Consider the following 10,547-nt stretch of genomic DNA (forward strand, 5'->3'; position numbering starts at 1 on the left):
AAAATTTTTAGCAAAAATATAAATAATTAGGTATACAATTAGTCGTTCCTATAAAGTAACATTGGCCTTCTTGTTTTGATGTTGCTGCTACGGCTGACGTATCGATGACGTTTTACTACGAAAGCCGTGGACATAAGAGTAAATTCCATGAGGTACCCTGTTTTTAAGTATAAACTGAACTGAGCTTCTACGTATTTCGTGGCGAATGAGCTACATAAAAATCAGTTCAGTTTAGAAGTTGGTTAATTGCTAGATTTTCGTCTGCTAACCAGACGATTTGTCTACGTGTGTCTATGTAAACTGAAAAGGCAAATGTAGAAAGCAATTTTTTAAACACTTACAAATTTAGTTCTGCATTATTAAAGCAAAAGGCAGCTTTATCAAAAAAAAGTTTTAAAAAAAGTTGAATAAAATACTTCTAAAAGCGCTTCTAGGTGTCAGCACCTTCCGGGAACTTTTAGCAAAGGTGAGTTGCCCGAGATCTATTGGCTTCAAGAAAAAACGTGTTTAATAAGTTAATAATCACGTGATTCCGAAAAGCCAATCAACGCGAGAAGTTCCCACACCTTTTAGGATAGATTTTGAAGCTTACTCAACTAGTTTTGATTTCTACGCTAACGACATCTAGTGCGAGCGAATGCAACTAGACAGGAGCCGCCACTTGCTTTAAAACCTCAAAACCGAATGGAACTACATTTTACCGCGGCGGAATCCATAAAATCCCTGTTAACAGGTCCTGGGTGGATGGAAACGAGATCGTTCAAGAAATTTTCACCCTATTTACTTTTTTTTGTTATTTCTTTATAATTTTTTGCTTGTTTTGATCTATGTATTCATACTTGTATTTTATTATAGAGACTTGGCACTCCGTAGCTTTGGCCATGACCGCCATTGTGGTCATATTTTTCTCCCCACGATAACAACTATTGAGAAAAAAAACTGTGACGTAGCACTGCTGATTATCTATCATATTTTACTTTTTTACTCTGTTTTTCTGCGCACAAGTCAGCTTCTTGGCTTTGCAGATATTGTTCTCAAATAAATAAATAAATACCATAATTTAATTATCAGGAATAACTTCTCGAGTAGACAAATGAAATGAAGGGCAAAGGGCCTCCGAAATTGTTCTCGGGCCCCAGTATGAAAAAAAATCAATAATTCCGTACGCTAAAAGAAGCGCTAATTATTGGATATAACTTTACGCAGTGGTATAATAATCATCAGCTAGGCTAATACCCAAGGCACAACCCTAGGCCTAAGACCTCTAGTGACTTTTAGAGCCTTTAATTCGGGTGGCTGAGTTAATTTGCGTTGGAGGGTGGTGGCAAGCCCTTCATGCCGCGCGAGCCAAACAGCTCCCCACACTAACTATTACCGTTAACATCTACAACTAGCCGGGCCCCGAAGCCCCCGATGCACCCAATTGGGCCCGAGTTATTTATAGGGCCCACAAGCACAGCCTGTCAGTGTCGTATATATAAAGTTATAAGTGGATCATTCTCTCTAAGTAGACAAAACGCTATGCTACCTATGACTAGAGTCTCTGTCGGGGTCGGTCTGGCAGCCCTTTACAACTGTGTATCACCTCAACTTCACTCTGAATTTATACTGCCGAATCTAACGTTTCATACATCTCTTATGGTACGTATCACGTCTAAAACGTGTCTCGAGTGCCCGAGAGAGATAAATTTTGGGGGTTGGCTCTTCGAATTTCTCCCCCCAAAAAACCTCTACCATATTTGTTCAAGGTCAGTTTCAGATCCAAGTGTAGAGTTTTGTTCAATAAACGTCCCTTTAGTTGCCGTCTTGACCACTCGGTGGCGCCTCCGCCGAAATATTTTCAAAAAATTTATCTCTGGAGTTTGCTCTCTATACAAGCTCTGACGTCACGAAACCCAGACTAAGATACCCGACCGAGACCCGGAATTTGTATACTTAGAGAGAATGATCCACTTATGATAAAGTGGCGGGCCGGGCTCAGTATTTCCATTTTGCATTGGGGCCCAATTTTTATAGCTACGCCACTGACATTATGTTTTTAAAGAGAAAGTTAAAAAATGGGCCCTCGCATCAGAATTGTATAATATTCAGCCATAAGTCTTGTTGGAAAATATTCTATTGAGAGCTATTCACAGGGTGATGTAATAAGTGAAAGTGAATCGACCCCCAAAAATGATCAGTATAAAGTTTTGTACGTGTCATATTTATGGAACAATATTTATATGCTTTTGCTCGCATCAGTTGTCCTGGTAGCCCAATGGCTCCACAGCTTATAAAATTCAATTTAATAATGTTGATATTGGATAATCAAGAAATACACCACTCCAGCGCCATCTGATATCAAAAAAGAAAAATGCTTAAAGGAAAAGTCCAGGTTGGGTAAAACTTGGGTCTATTTGAAAAATCATGTTTAAATAAACTCAAAAATATCAGTCGTAAAATTGTATCTTTTTTTAATGACGAGAAATTAATTTTTAAACGAGCCAAATTTACCCGCCAAGCGATCTGCCATTTTGTTTCGCGGTGACGTTTTGGACTTAAATCACGCGCTGTTCGCGCTATAGCAGCGCTCTGTTCCCTGCGAGCGCTTGCTCCGCGTGCGGTCTGCGGAGGGAAGGCGAAAGAAAATGGCAGCTCACTTGGCGGGTAAATTTCGCTCGTTTAAAAATTAATTTCTCGTCACTAAAAAAAGATACAATTTTACGACTGATATTTTTCAGTATATTTAAACATGATCTTTCAAATAGACCCAAGTTTTACACAACCTGGACTTTTCCTTTAATATGTAATTTCATTTTCTCCCGTTTTTTTACAAATTATAAATAGCGTCCGCTTTCGAATAACCTTTCGTAGATGGCGCCATAATAAATACTGAAATGACGCCATCTATTACCGAAAACGATAAATGCTCACAATGTAATTTCCTTTTTCACCAATTTCGACAAAACATAAATAGCATCTGCTTTCGAATAAACTGTCGTAGATGGCGCCTAAATAAGTACTGAAGTAGCATATTTTTATTTTAAACCAGGGTTATTCAACTTTAGGAGGTTAGATTAAGGAAGCATTCGGATGTCGACCATAAGTCAGATTTGCTTTCCTCAAATTACCCCTCTTTTATCGTTATGGCGCAAAAGCGCCATCTAGGTTAATTACATTAAGCAAAGACACCCACAATTTTAAATAAATATTTACCGTAAACATTTATTTATTTATAGAAGTAAATGAATTTTATTAAATAATTTTCATGATTAATTGTTTACGTATTTGTGTATCTGTTGTTGACAAATCCTCCTCCTCCAACAACATTAGGCGGACAAATTTATTTTTCACGTGTTTCTATATTTGTGTAATAGAGGGCGCTGTTGACAAATCAATATAAAATAAACATACCAAAAGGCTGGTTTTCACTAGGACCAAAATGCCACAACGCAAAGAAATCCCGTTAGGCCTAATACAATATTTTTGCGTCTACGCTTGGCGTTTTGGCATTAGGAAAGGGGAAAGAAAGTTTAAATTATTGTTATTGTTTTGGCTTCGACCGAATAGTTATTGGGCTGGAAAAATTAAAGGTCCCATTCGATTGAAAAATAGCCTTCCCATTCGACCGAATATTTTCGAGCCCAAAGGGTTAGAAAATTCAAACGTCCGATTCAATTTAGGTTAGGTTAGGGTGGGTTAGGCCAAGTTAGGGTAGGTTAGGTCAGATTAGGTTAGGTTAAGTTAGGTTTGCTTGGGTTAGGTTAGGTTGGGTTGGGCTTGGTTGGGTTGGGTTGGTTTTGGTTGGATTGGGTTAGGTTAGTTTAGATTGGGTTGGTAACGTTGGTTTTGGTTGGATTGAGTTAGGTTAGTTTATGTTAGGTTAGGTTTGGTTGGGAAGGGTTAGGTTAGGTTAGATTGGGTTGGTTTTGCTTGGATGGGGTTAGGTTAGCTTAGGTTGGGTTGGGAGGGGTTAGGTTAGGTTGGGCTGTAAAGGGTTAGGTTAGGTTGGGCTGTAAAGGGTTAGGTTAGGTTGGGTTGTAAAAGGTTAGGTTAGGTTGGGTTTGGTTGGGTTGGGTTAGGTGTAGTTAGGTTAGGTTAGGTTAGGTTAGGTTAGGTTAGGTTAGGTTAGGTTGGGTTGGGTTGGGTTGGGAAGGGTTAGGTGTAGTTAGGTTAGGTTAGGTTAGGTTGGGTTGGGTTGGGAAGGGTTAGGTGTAGTTAGGTTAGGTTTAAAGCCTCCGTAGACGGTAGTAAAATGGAACTTAATTTCGGGCGAATGGGACCAAAAATATATTAAACTACAAATCTCACATTTGGGCTTTTTTTGGTCGAATGTGACACCAAAAACAACAAAGCATTCGTTCAAATGGGACCAAAGCATTCAACCTATTAAACGTTGGAGGACACTTGAGCCGAGCTTGACCGACGCTGACCCAGCAAGCTAGGGCTATTGTGGTCAAAAGGGTCAAGTACATCGGAGCGTCGCGTGCTGCCTCCCCTTTAGCGTCGACGTAAACACCAGCAATGATATTTTGTCCATAACCAACTTGGACCAGTTCTCTCTCAAGTCTTTATGAAACATGTTCCTGTGCATATCTCCGGACTTAATAACGTTATGGCCGTTGCCCGTAGTCTCCGTCGTCAACTTCGAATCTTCCAGCAATCCTTTCCGGTCGAGACGACCATCTTCCTCGCGTACCGTTACCATTTCGGTAGAACTACTTTCTATGCCGTTGTCCGTTTTATTCGTATCTATCCGCTGTACGATACACTCGCGCGTTGATCTTCCGTTCAAAATGGTATTACTTTTTAACGCGCACTGATATCTGGAACGCGTTAACAGGCGGGACATTTTTCTTCGTGCGCGGATGAATTTTCTCTTCGTTATCGACATGCTTTTATTCCTGTATGTTGTTTTAATGATTATTGTTTAATTTTTACGCAAAACTATATCCTTCTACGCCATCTAGGGTGTAAATATAGCGACGTAGCATAAGTTTAATTAGCGATAGTAATAAATAAATGATCATTAATTTAACTACGATTGTCGTAACTCGGGCTGATTTGGCCATATTCTATTTCACGATTTCAGTTGTTCCCATCTTCAATTTCTCAAGATTCTTCTGAAAGGAAATAAGAATTACAAATATTACCAAGATCGTACTTAAGGGGAGGTTGGTGAAATGGACCAAGGAGGAACTACTTTTTAACGCGCACTGATATATGAACCGCGTTAACAGGCGTAGATAAGGAAGGGTTAGGGAAAAAGATCAAGGGGGAACTACTTTTTAACGCGCACTGATATATGAACCGCGTTAACAGGCGTAGATAAGGAAGGTCTGGGGAAATAGATCAAGAGATAATTACTTTTTAACCCGCACTATTTTTCTTGTTTCTAAATAGATTTAGAATACCTTTAACAAACACGGGTAATTTTTCGAAAGGTATTTGTTTATAATACTTATAAGGCAGTTATATCCTTTAGAATTACTTGGGTATAATCACAAGAATATAACATATCTCTTAAGAGAGAAGTGAGCATCTCCTTATACTGTTAATGTTATTCGCTTGAAACAGGTTCAAGTTGATTTTCCCAAAAATTCATTTCCTATATCTATTAATTAAGTAGGACAAATATGGGTTTTAAAATGAGTAAATTTGACTAAACAGTGTAATTTCAACATTAAACATGTGACTATGAAAAGCAAAAAAGTTAAATTTTGAGCAGTGAGGAGGAAAATGGCTCGAGGTGCGTATTTCATAATAAAGACTTTAATGGTCTCTTCTTACTGCAACCGTAAGATGTTCATTAGCGACCGAAAACTACAAAATTTTCCGTATTTTTCCGAAAAAAATATAATAAGTTTTCATTCTATGATTAGTCTAATAAATTGTTTGCAAATTGAAATAAAGTGGCATTTTCGCCTCATTTTTTTTCGAATCTACAAGTAAAACTAAACCTCTAGACTAGTACTGTTTCAACTGATTAACAATGTAATACTACTAATGTTTTTTAGTATGTTTATTGATATTAGACATTTTATATCGGTAAAAAGTTAAAAACATTAAAAAAAAATTATTTTTCCGTTTTGCGGAAAATTTTCTGGAACTTTTGCCGCATTTTATTTTTCTGGAAAATTAACAACACTACCGAAAACTATCGCAACGCCCCCTTTGGTTCGCCATTGAAAGCTAGATAGGTAATGTCTAAAGCTATTAGTTTTTCCTCGTTGTTATTCGAAAATTTGTCTTTATAAATAATGATACTTGCATTTTAGTATAATTTTTGCTTATATTTTGATAAGTTTATTTAAGAAAAAACGTTCTTTGGACTTTTTAATTTGTCTGTAGCAGACGCTAGATCCTAGGCGCAACCTCGGAGAAACTAGCGCCGTTACGCCACCTAGACTCGTTTCAATCGCGAATTATAAACATATTTAAGGTTGATCAAGGAATTTCACATTCCGGCCAACAGGTTAAACCAAGTTACCTTAACAAGAATCCGTAGCGAATGTTAGCAGACGATGTTTCGATTCAGTTCACACACCCTTTAAGAACTACGGGCCATTCAAACTTTGCAAATTTCTCAAGTCCCGGGATTCGTGGATGATGCTTTAAATGATCTATATTCATAAATTAATTATTAATCAATTTTAAATAACACCAGAAGTTTATAATATATATCTTACGACAGAAGTATGCATCTAGGCCTTTAAAATGAAAGCAGTTCGCGAATTTCCCGCCAAATTGCGGATGCATACACTGCATCACGGCTTGCAATTTACCCAGCTTATTAATTATCCTAATCAAGTAAAATATTACCTATATATATATACTTCTGATAATAACTATAGTTGAACTTTTTTACTGAAATTAGGATTAGAATAAATACACGGGTCAAATTCGTAACAAAATGTTTATATGTTCAGTTATTTAAATATGAAATTAACATAAAAAACACACCCATAGCATTAAAAACAGTTATTTAAATATAAAATTAACATAAAAAACACACCCATAGCATTCAAAACAGTTATTTAAATATAAAATTAACATAAAAAAACACACCCATAGCATTAAAAACAGTTATTTAAATATAAAATTAACATAAAAAACACACCCATAGAATTAAAAACAGTTATTTAAATATAAAATTAACATAAAAAACACACCCATAGCATTAAAAGCAGTTATTTAAATATAAAATTAACATCAAAAACACACCCATAACATTTAATTAATTTGATTTAATTTACCTTTTATAATGAAAATAGACCAAGGCTTAATACATGTGGTAGTTCGTAAGCGAAAAACGGTTGACTATCTAAAAATATGTTTAAGAAAATATATTTTTATTACCAATAACATAATAAATATGATATTATCTTACCTGAAATACGGAATTATATAATTCAAAATGACATCAAAATTAGTCGCGAATAAACTCCGAGACTGGTTTAAAGCTAAGATTCGGTTTGTTCTGAGAGGCCAAAATATTGGCACATCTTGCCAAAAATTCCCCCCTGTTTCTTAAATTAGAAACAAAAAATGTTTACAGTTCCACCGAACCTTTTTCCAGGAAATGCAACAGCTGATTTAATTTTATACGTATACAGGGTGTTGCAAAATCCGATACCTCCAGGAAAGTGTTGCACAAATATGCTATATATTATCGCGATTAAATCGTGATATTATTAATTTCGTATAAAATCCCTTCAGCGATTCGTTAGAAAGTATTATTACATAGTCTTGACTTTATTTTCCGAAAGGACAAAATCACGCTTAATTTTAGTTCAATTCGTACAAACATGGCGTCGCTTAAGTCGATTTCAAAATTATATTTTTGCGCGTGACGTTGTGAGGTTTAACAGGCATAATTACCCGCTTTTATACCCTAACATGGCGGCGTATTTTCACGCGCAAAATGAATTTTAAGATCCACCAATTTTGACAAAATGGTGCCGTTGTTGTCGGTAAAATGATAAGGCCAAAATTGTCTTATAAAATTGTTTTAGATTTCGGAAAAATCAGTGTCTTTCAAGCGAATAACTTTACCTACGTACGAAGATGAATACTTATCTTTAAGCCTTTTATTATATACTTTTGGACGTAGATATTTCGCTTTCGTAAGTTCGTAACAACGATGCTTAAAAGTGAAATTTTTTTTACGTTTTCTGATTTAATCGTAACTTTTTAAGTAAACACGGTTAAGACGTCATATTTATATAGCTTAATTCCGGTTGGTGTGACGTGTGGAAAGGTCAAAGTGTTGGTCATTAACTCTGCCCGTGTGTAAGTGCGATATTTTGGAGTTTGAAACTAACCAGATTCGTACCTCGAAATATTTTCTCGATTCTATTCTGTTTGTTGATTGATATAAATCAGCTTTGCATCTCTTTCGCGACTGCTACACGACGTTAGTTGCAGTGTTGCCGCTAGGTATTTTCAGAATGTACCTTATAGAATACGGAAACGTACGTTTTGTACTTTTGCTTTAAAAAACAGGGCGCCACCTATTTCTGTATATTTTTAATGCCAACAAGTTTTAATAGATGACGCTTAACTTTATTTTTCCTCAGAAATGTTTCAATTTTAAATTGAAATGTGGTACAACCAAAGATAATTTAAACTCGTACCCTAGATTCGAAATCACTCTCTCGCGCGTTGCCGATAGCGTTTAACCACTTCTCGCCGGAACTCAGAAAAAATTAGCTCCATGGTTTGCGCCTTACCGCAACCACGGCCAACTTCGATCACGCGCTGCCGCACTATATAGCGCGGCAGCGCGTGATCGAAGTTGGCCGTGCCACAACCGATGGAGCCCGATTTTTCTGAGGTCACGTGCCGGAAAAGGGTAAACGCTTCGTAACAAAACCGTCAATGGGAAAGCTCTCAGTATTCGAATCTAGGGTACGAGTTTAAATTATCTTTGGTACAACCAAATTTGGGTAACTTTGAACATGTGAGTCTCAAAAGCCTAATTTTGTATATTATTGTAAATCTAACCTAGTCAGGAGCTTCTTAATGGTCGTTTTTATCATAATTTTACGGTTTTTTAAAGACCTCGAAGGAAAATTTCCCAAAATTCTAAAACGTACTAAAATTCTCCTTTTGTACTTGATTATTTCAAATCGTACCGAAAAAGTACAAATGTACGAGTTTCGGCAACACTGGCTAGTTGCCATGATAGGGTGGGACCTTTGCCAATAATTGACACATGGGCGCTTGCTTTAAAGGGGAACGGCCAAGCTTTTCCAAATATGGCCTTATTTCCGTATCAAAAGATTAACAAGACGTTCAATATACTAACACGTACCTTTTTTTGCCTTGAAAAATAGCTTTTGGCCCAAAAAGTTGAAACGAAAAATAACGCCAGGTGTTTGAGTTTCAATCTTCCCCGCCATCTTAGGGGCTGCCGCCAGCGCCCCTAACCCCGTATGAGCGATTTGCGAACTATCCTAGCTTTTAAAATCGCGCAATTTAGGCTTAGGTCTCTTATAAATGGAACGCGCCGCGCGTGCAAAACAAATTTTTTGCGTCTTCAGCAGCGTGCGCTTTTACGTTGTTTTTCCGTCTCACCGACTTCTCACCAGATGTCGCGGCGGACGCCCGCTTTTCGATTTCCCGAAATTTCTTTATTTTATTAAAAATTAACCACTCAATATTTTTTGATGCGGTTTTCGCCATAAATTTTAGTTTTTAATGGGCTATAGGGCTATCTAACTGGTTAAAGCTTGACCCAAGGATTCTATATTGTAAGACCGTTCCCCTTTAATAGGAAATACAGCAGAGGCTAAAAGATTTTACTTTTTATTTTTCTTTCATTTGGTTTTCACCATTGGGCACCATCTAGGGTTGTTTTCTGAAAGCAGATACCAATAATTTATTTATTTCTACGTGAGACGATTTTAAGCGTTGCTACCAAACCACCTGACACTCAAAGAGTATGTTAGTCAGATTCATAGCCCTGTTGCTCCTGGGATCAAGCCCTTATCTGCTGACAGTCACAAGTTCGACGCAAGGCACTCAACCCAGCAAAAAGTGCAACATTAGGTGGTTTCTTTTCGCTTGTTCCGGGATTTCGGAGTAGGGTAAGAAGAGTAATGCTATGACGTCATTTTACTCCGATTCTGTGCTGTCGGAGTAAAAACGTTTTTCCAAAATGGCTTCGAGCTAGGAGCAACAAACACAAGGAGAACGCAACTAGCCTTTAAACACGCTAACGCAGTGTTGTGTACAAATTTCATTGGACGAGCCTTTTTGCTGAACGTTTTACGGGCGGGAGGGAAAACAATTTCGGAATTTTCCCCTTCCGACGGCAGCAGGCCCTAAAGCGTCTAACCAATGAAAAATGTACGCAAGAAAATCCACGACTTTTGACGGGTTGCGGTCTCCTTGTGTGGGGTGCTGAGTTTGTTGCTCCTAGATGCCTGTGGCCTTTTTAGCAGATAAATTATGGCTAGCAGACGACAAAATCCGAATTACTCTCTTTACACCTCCTTTTCAGAAGGAGTAAAAAGAGTAGCCCTGATACTCCGGAACAAGCGAATAGTTTATGGGCCGGAGTA

At 37.4% G+C, this 10,547-nt stretch overlaps 1 long non-coding RNA gene across 1 annotated transcript; it reads right to left on the reverse strand.

The window, feature by feature from the left end:
* Positions 1 to 4,092: 4,092 nt before the first annotated feature.
* Positions 4,093 to 7,492, reverse strand: LOC149958776 (uncharacterized). The gene is made up of 5 exons (XR_016478339.1): positions 7,370 to 7,492; positions 7,236 to 7,303; positions 6,669 to 6,781; positions 6,470 to 6,602; positions 4,093 to 5,102 (listed from the first exon to the last, which is right to left on the reverse strand). It is a non-coding gene; the product is annotated as an uncharacterized LOC149958776 (long non-coding RNA).
* Between the last annotated feature and the right edge of the window lie 3,055 nt (positions 7,493 to 10,547).

This window comes from Leiobunum rupestre, chromosome 2 (assembly GCF_980474605.1).
Source record: "Leiobunum rupestre chromosome 2, qqLeiRupe1.1.hap1, whole genome shotgun sequence".
Classification (NCBI taxonomy): Eukaryota; Metazoa; Arthropoda; class Arachnida; order Opiliones; family Sclerosomatidae; genus Leiobunum; species Leiobunum rupestre.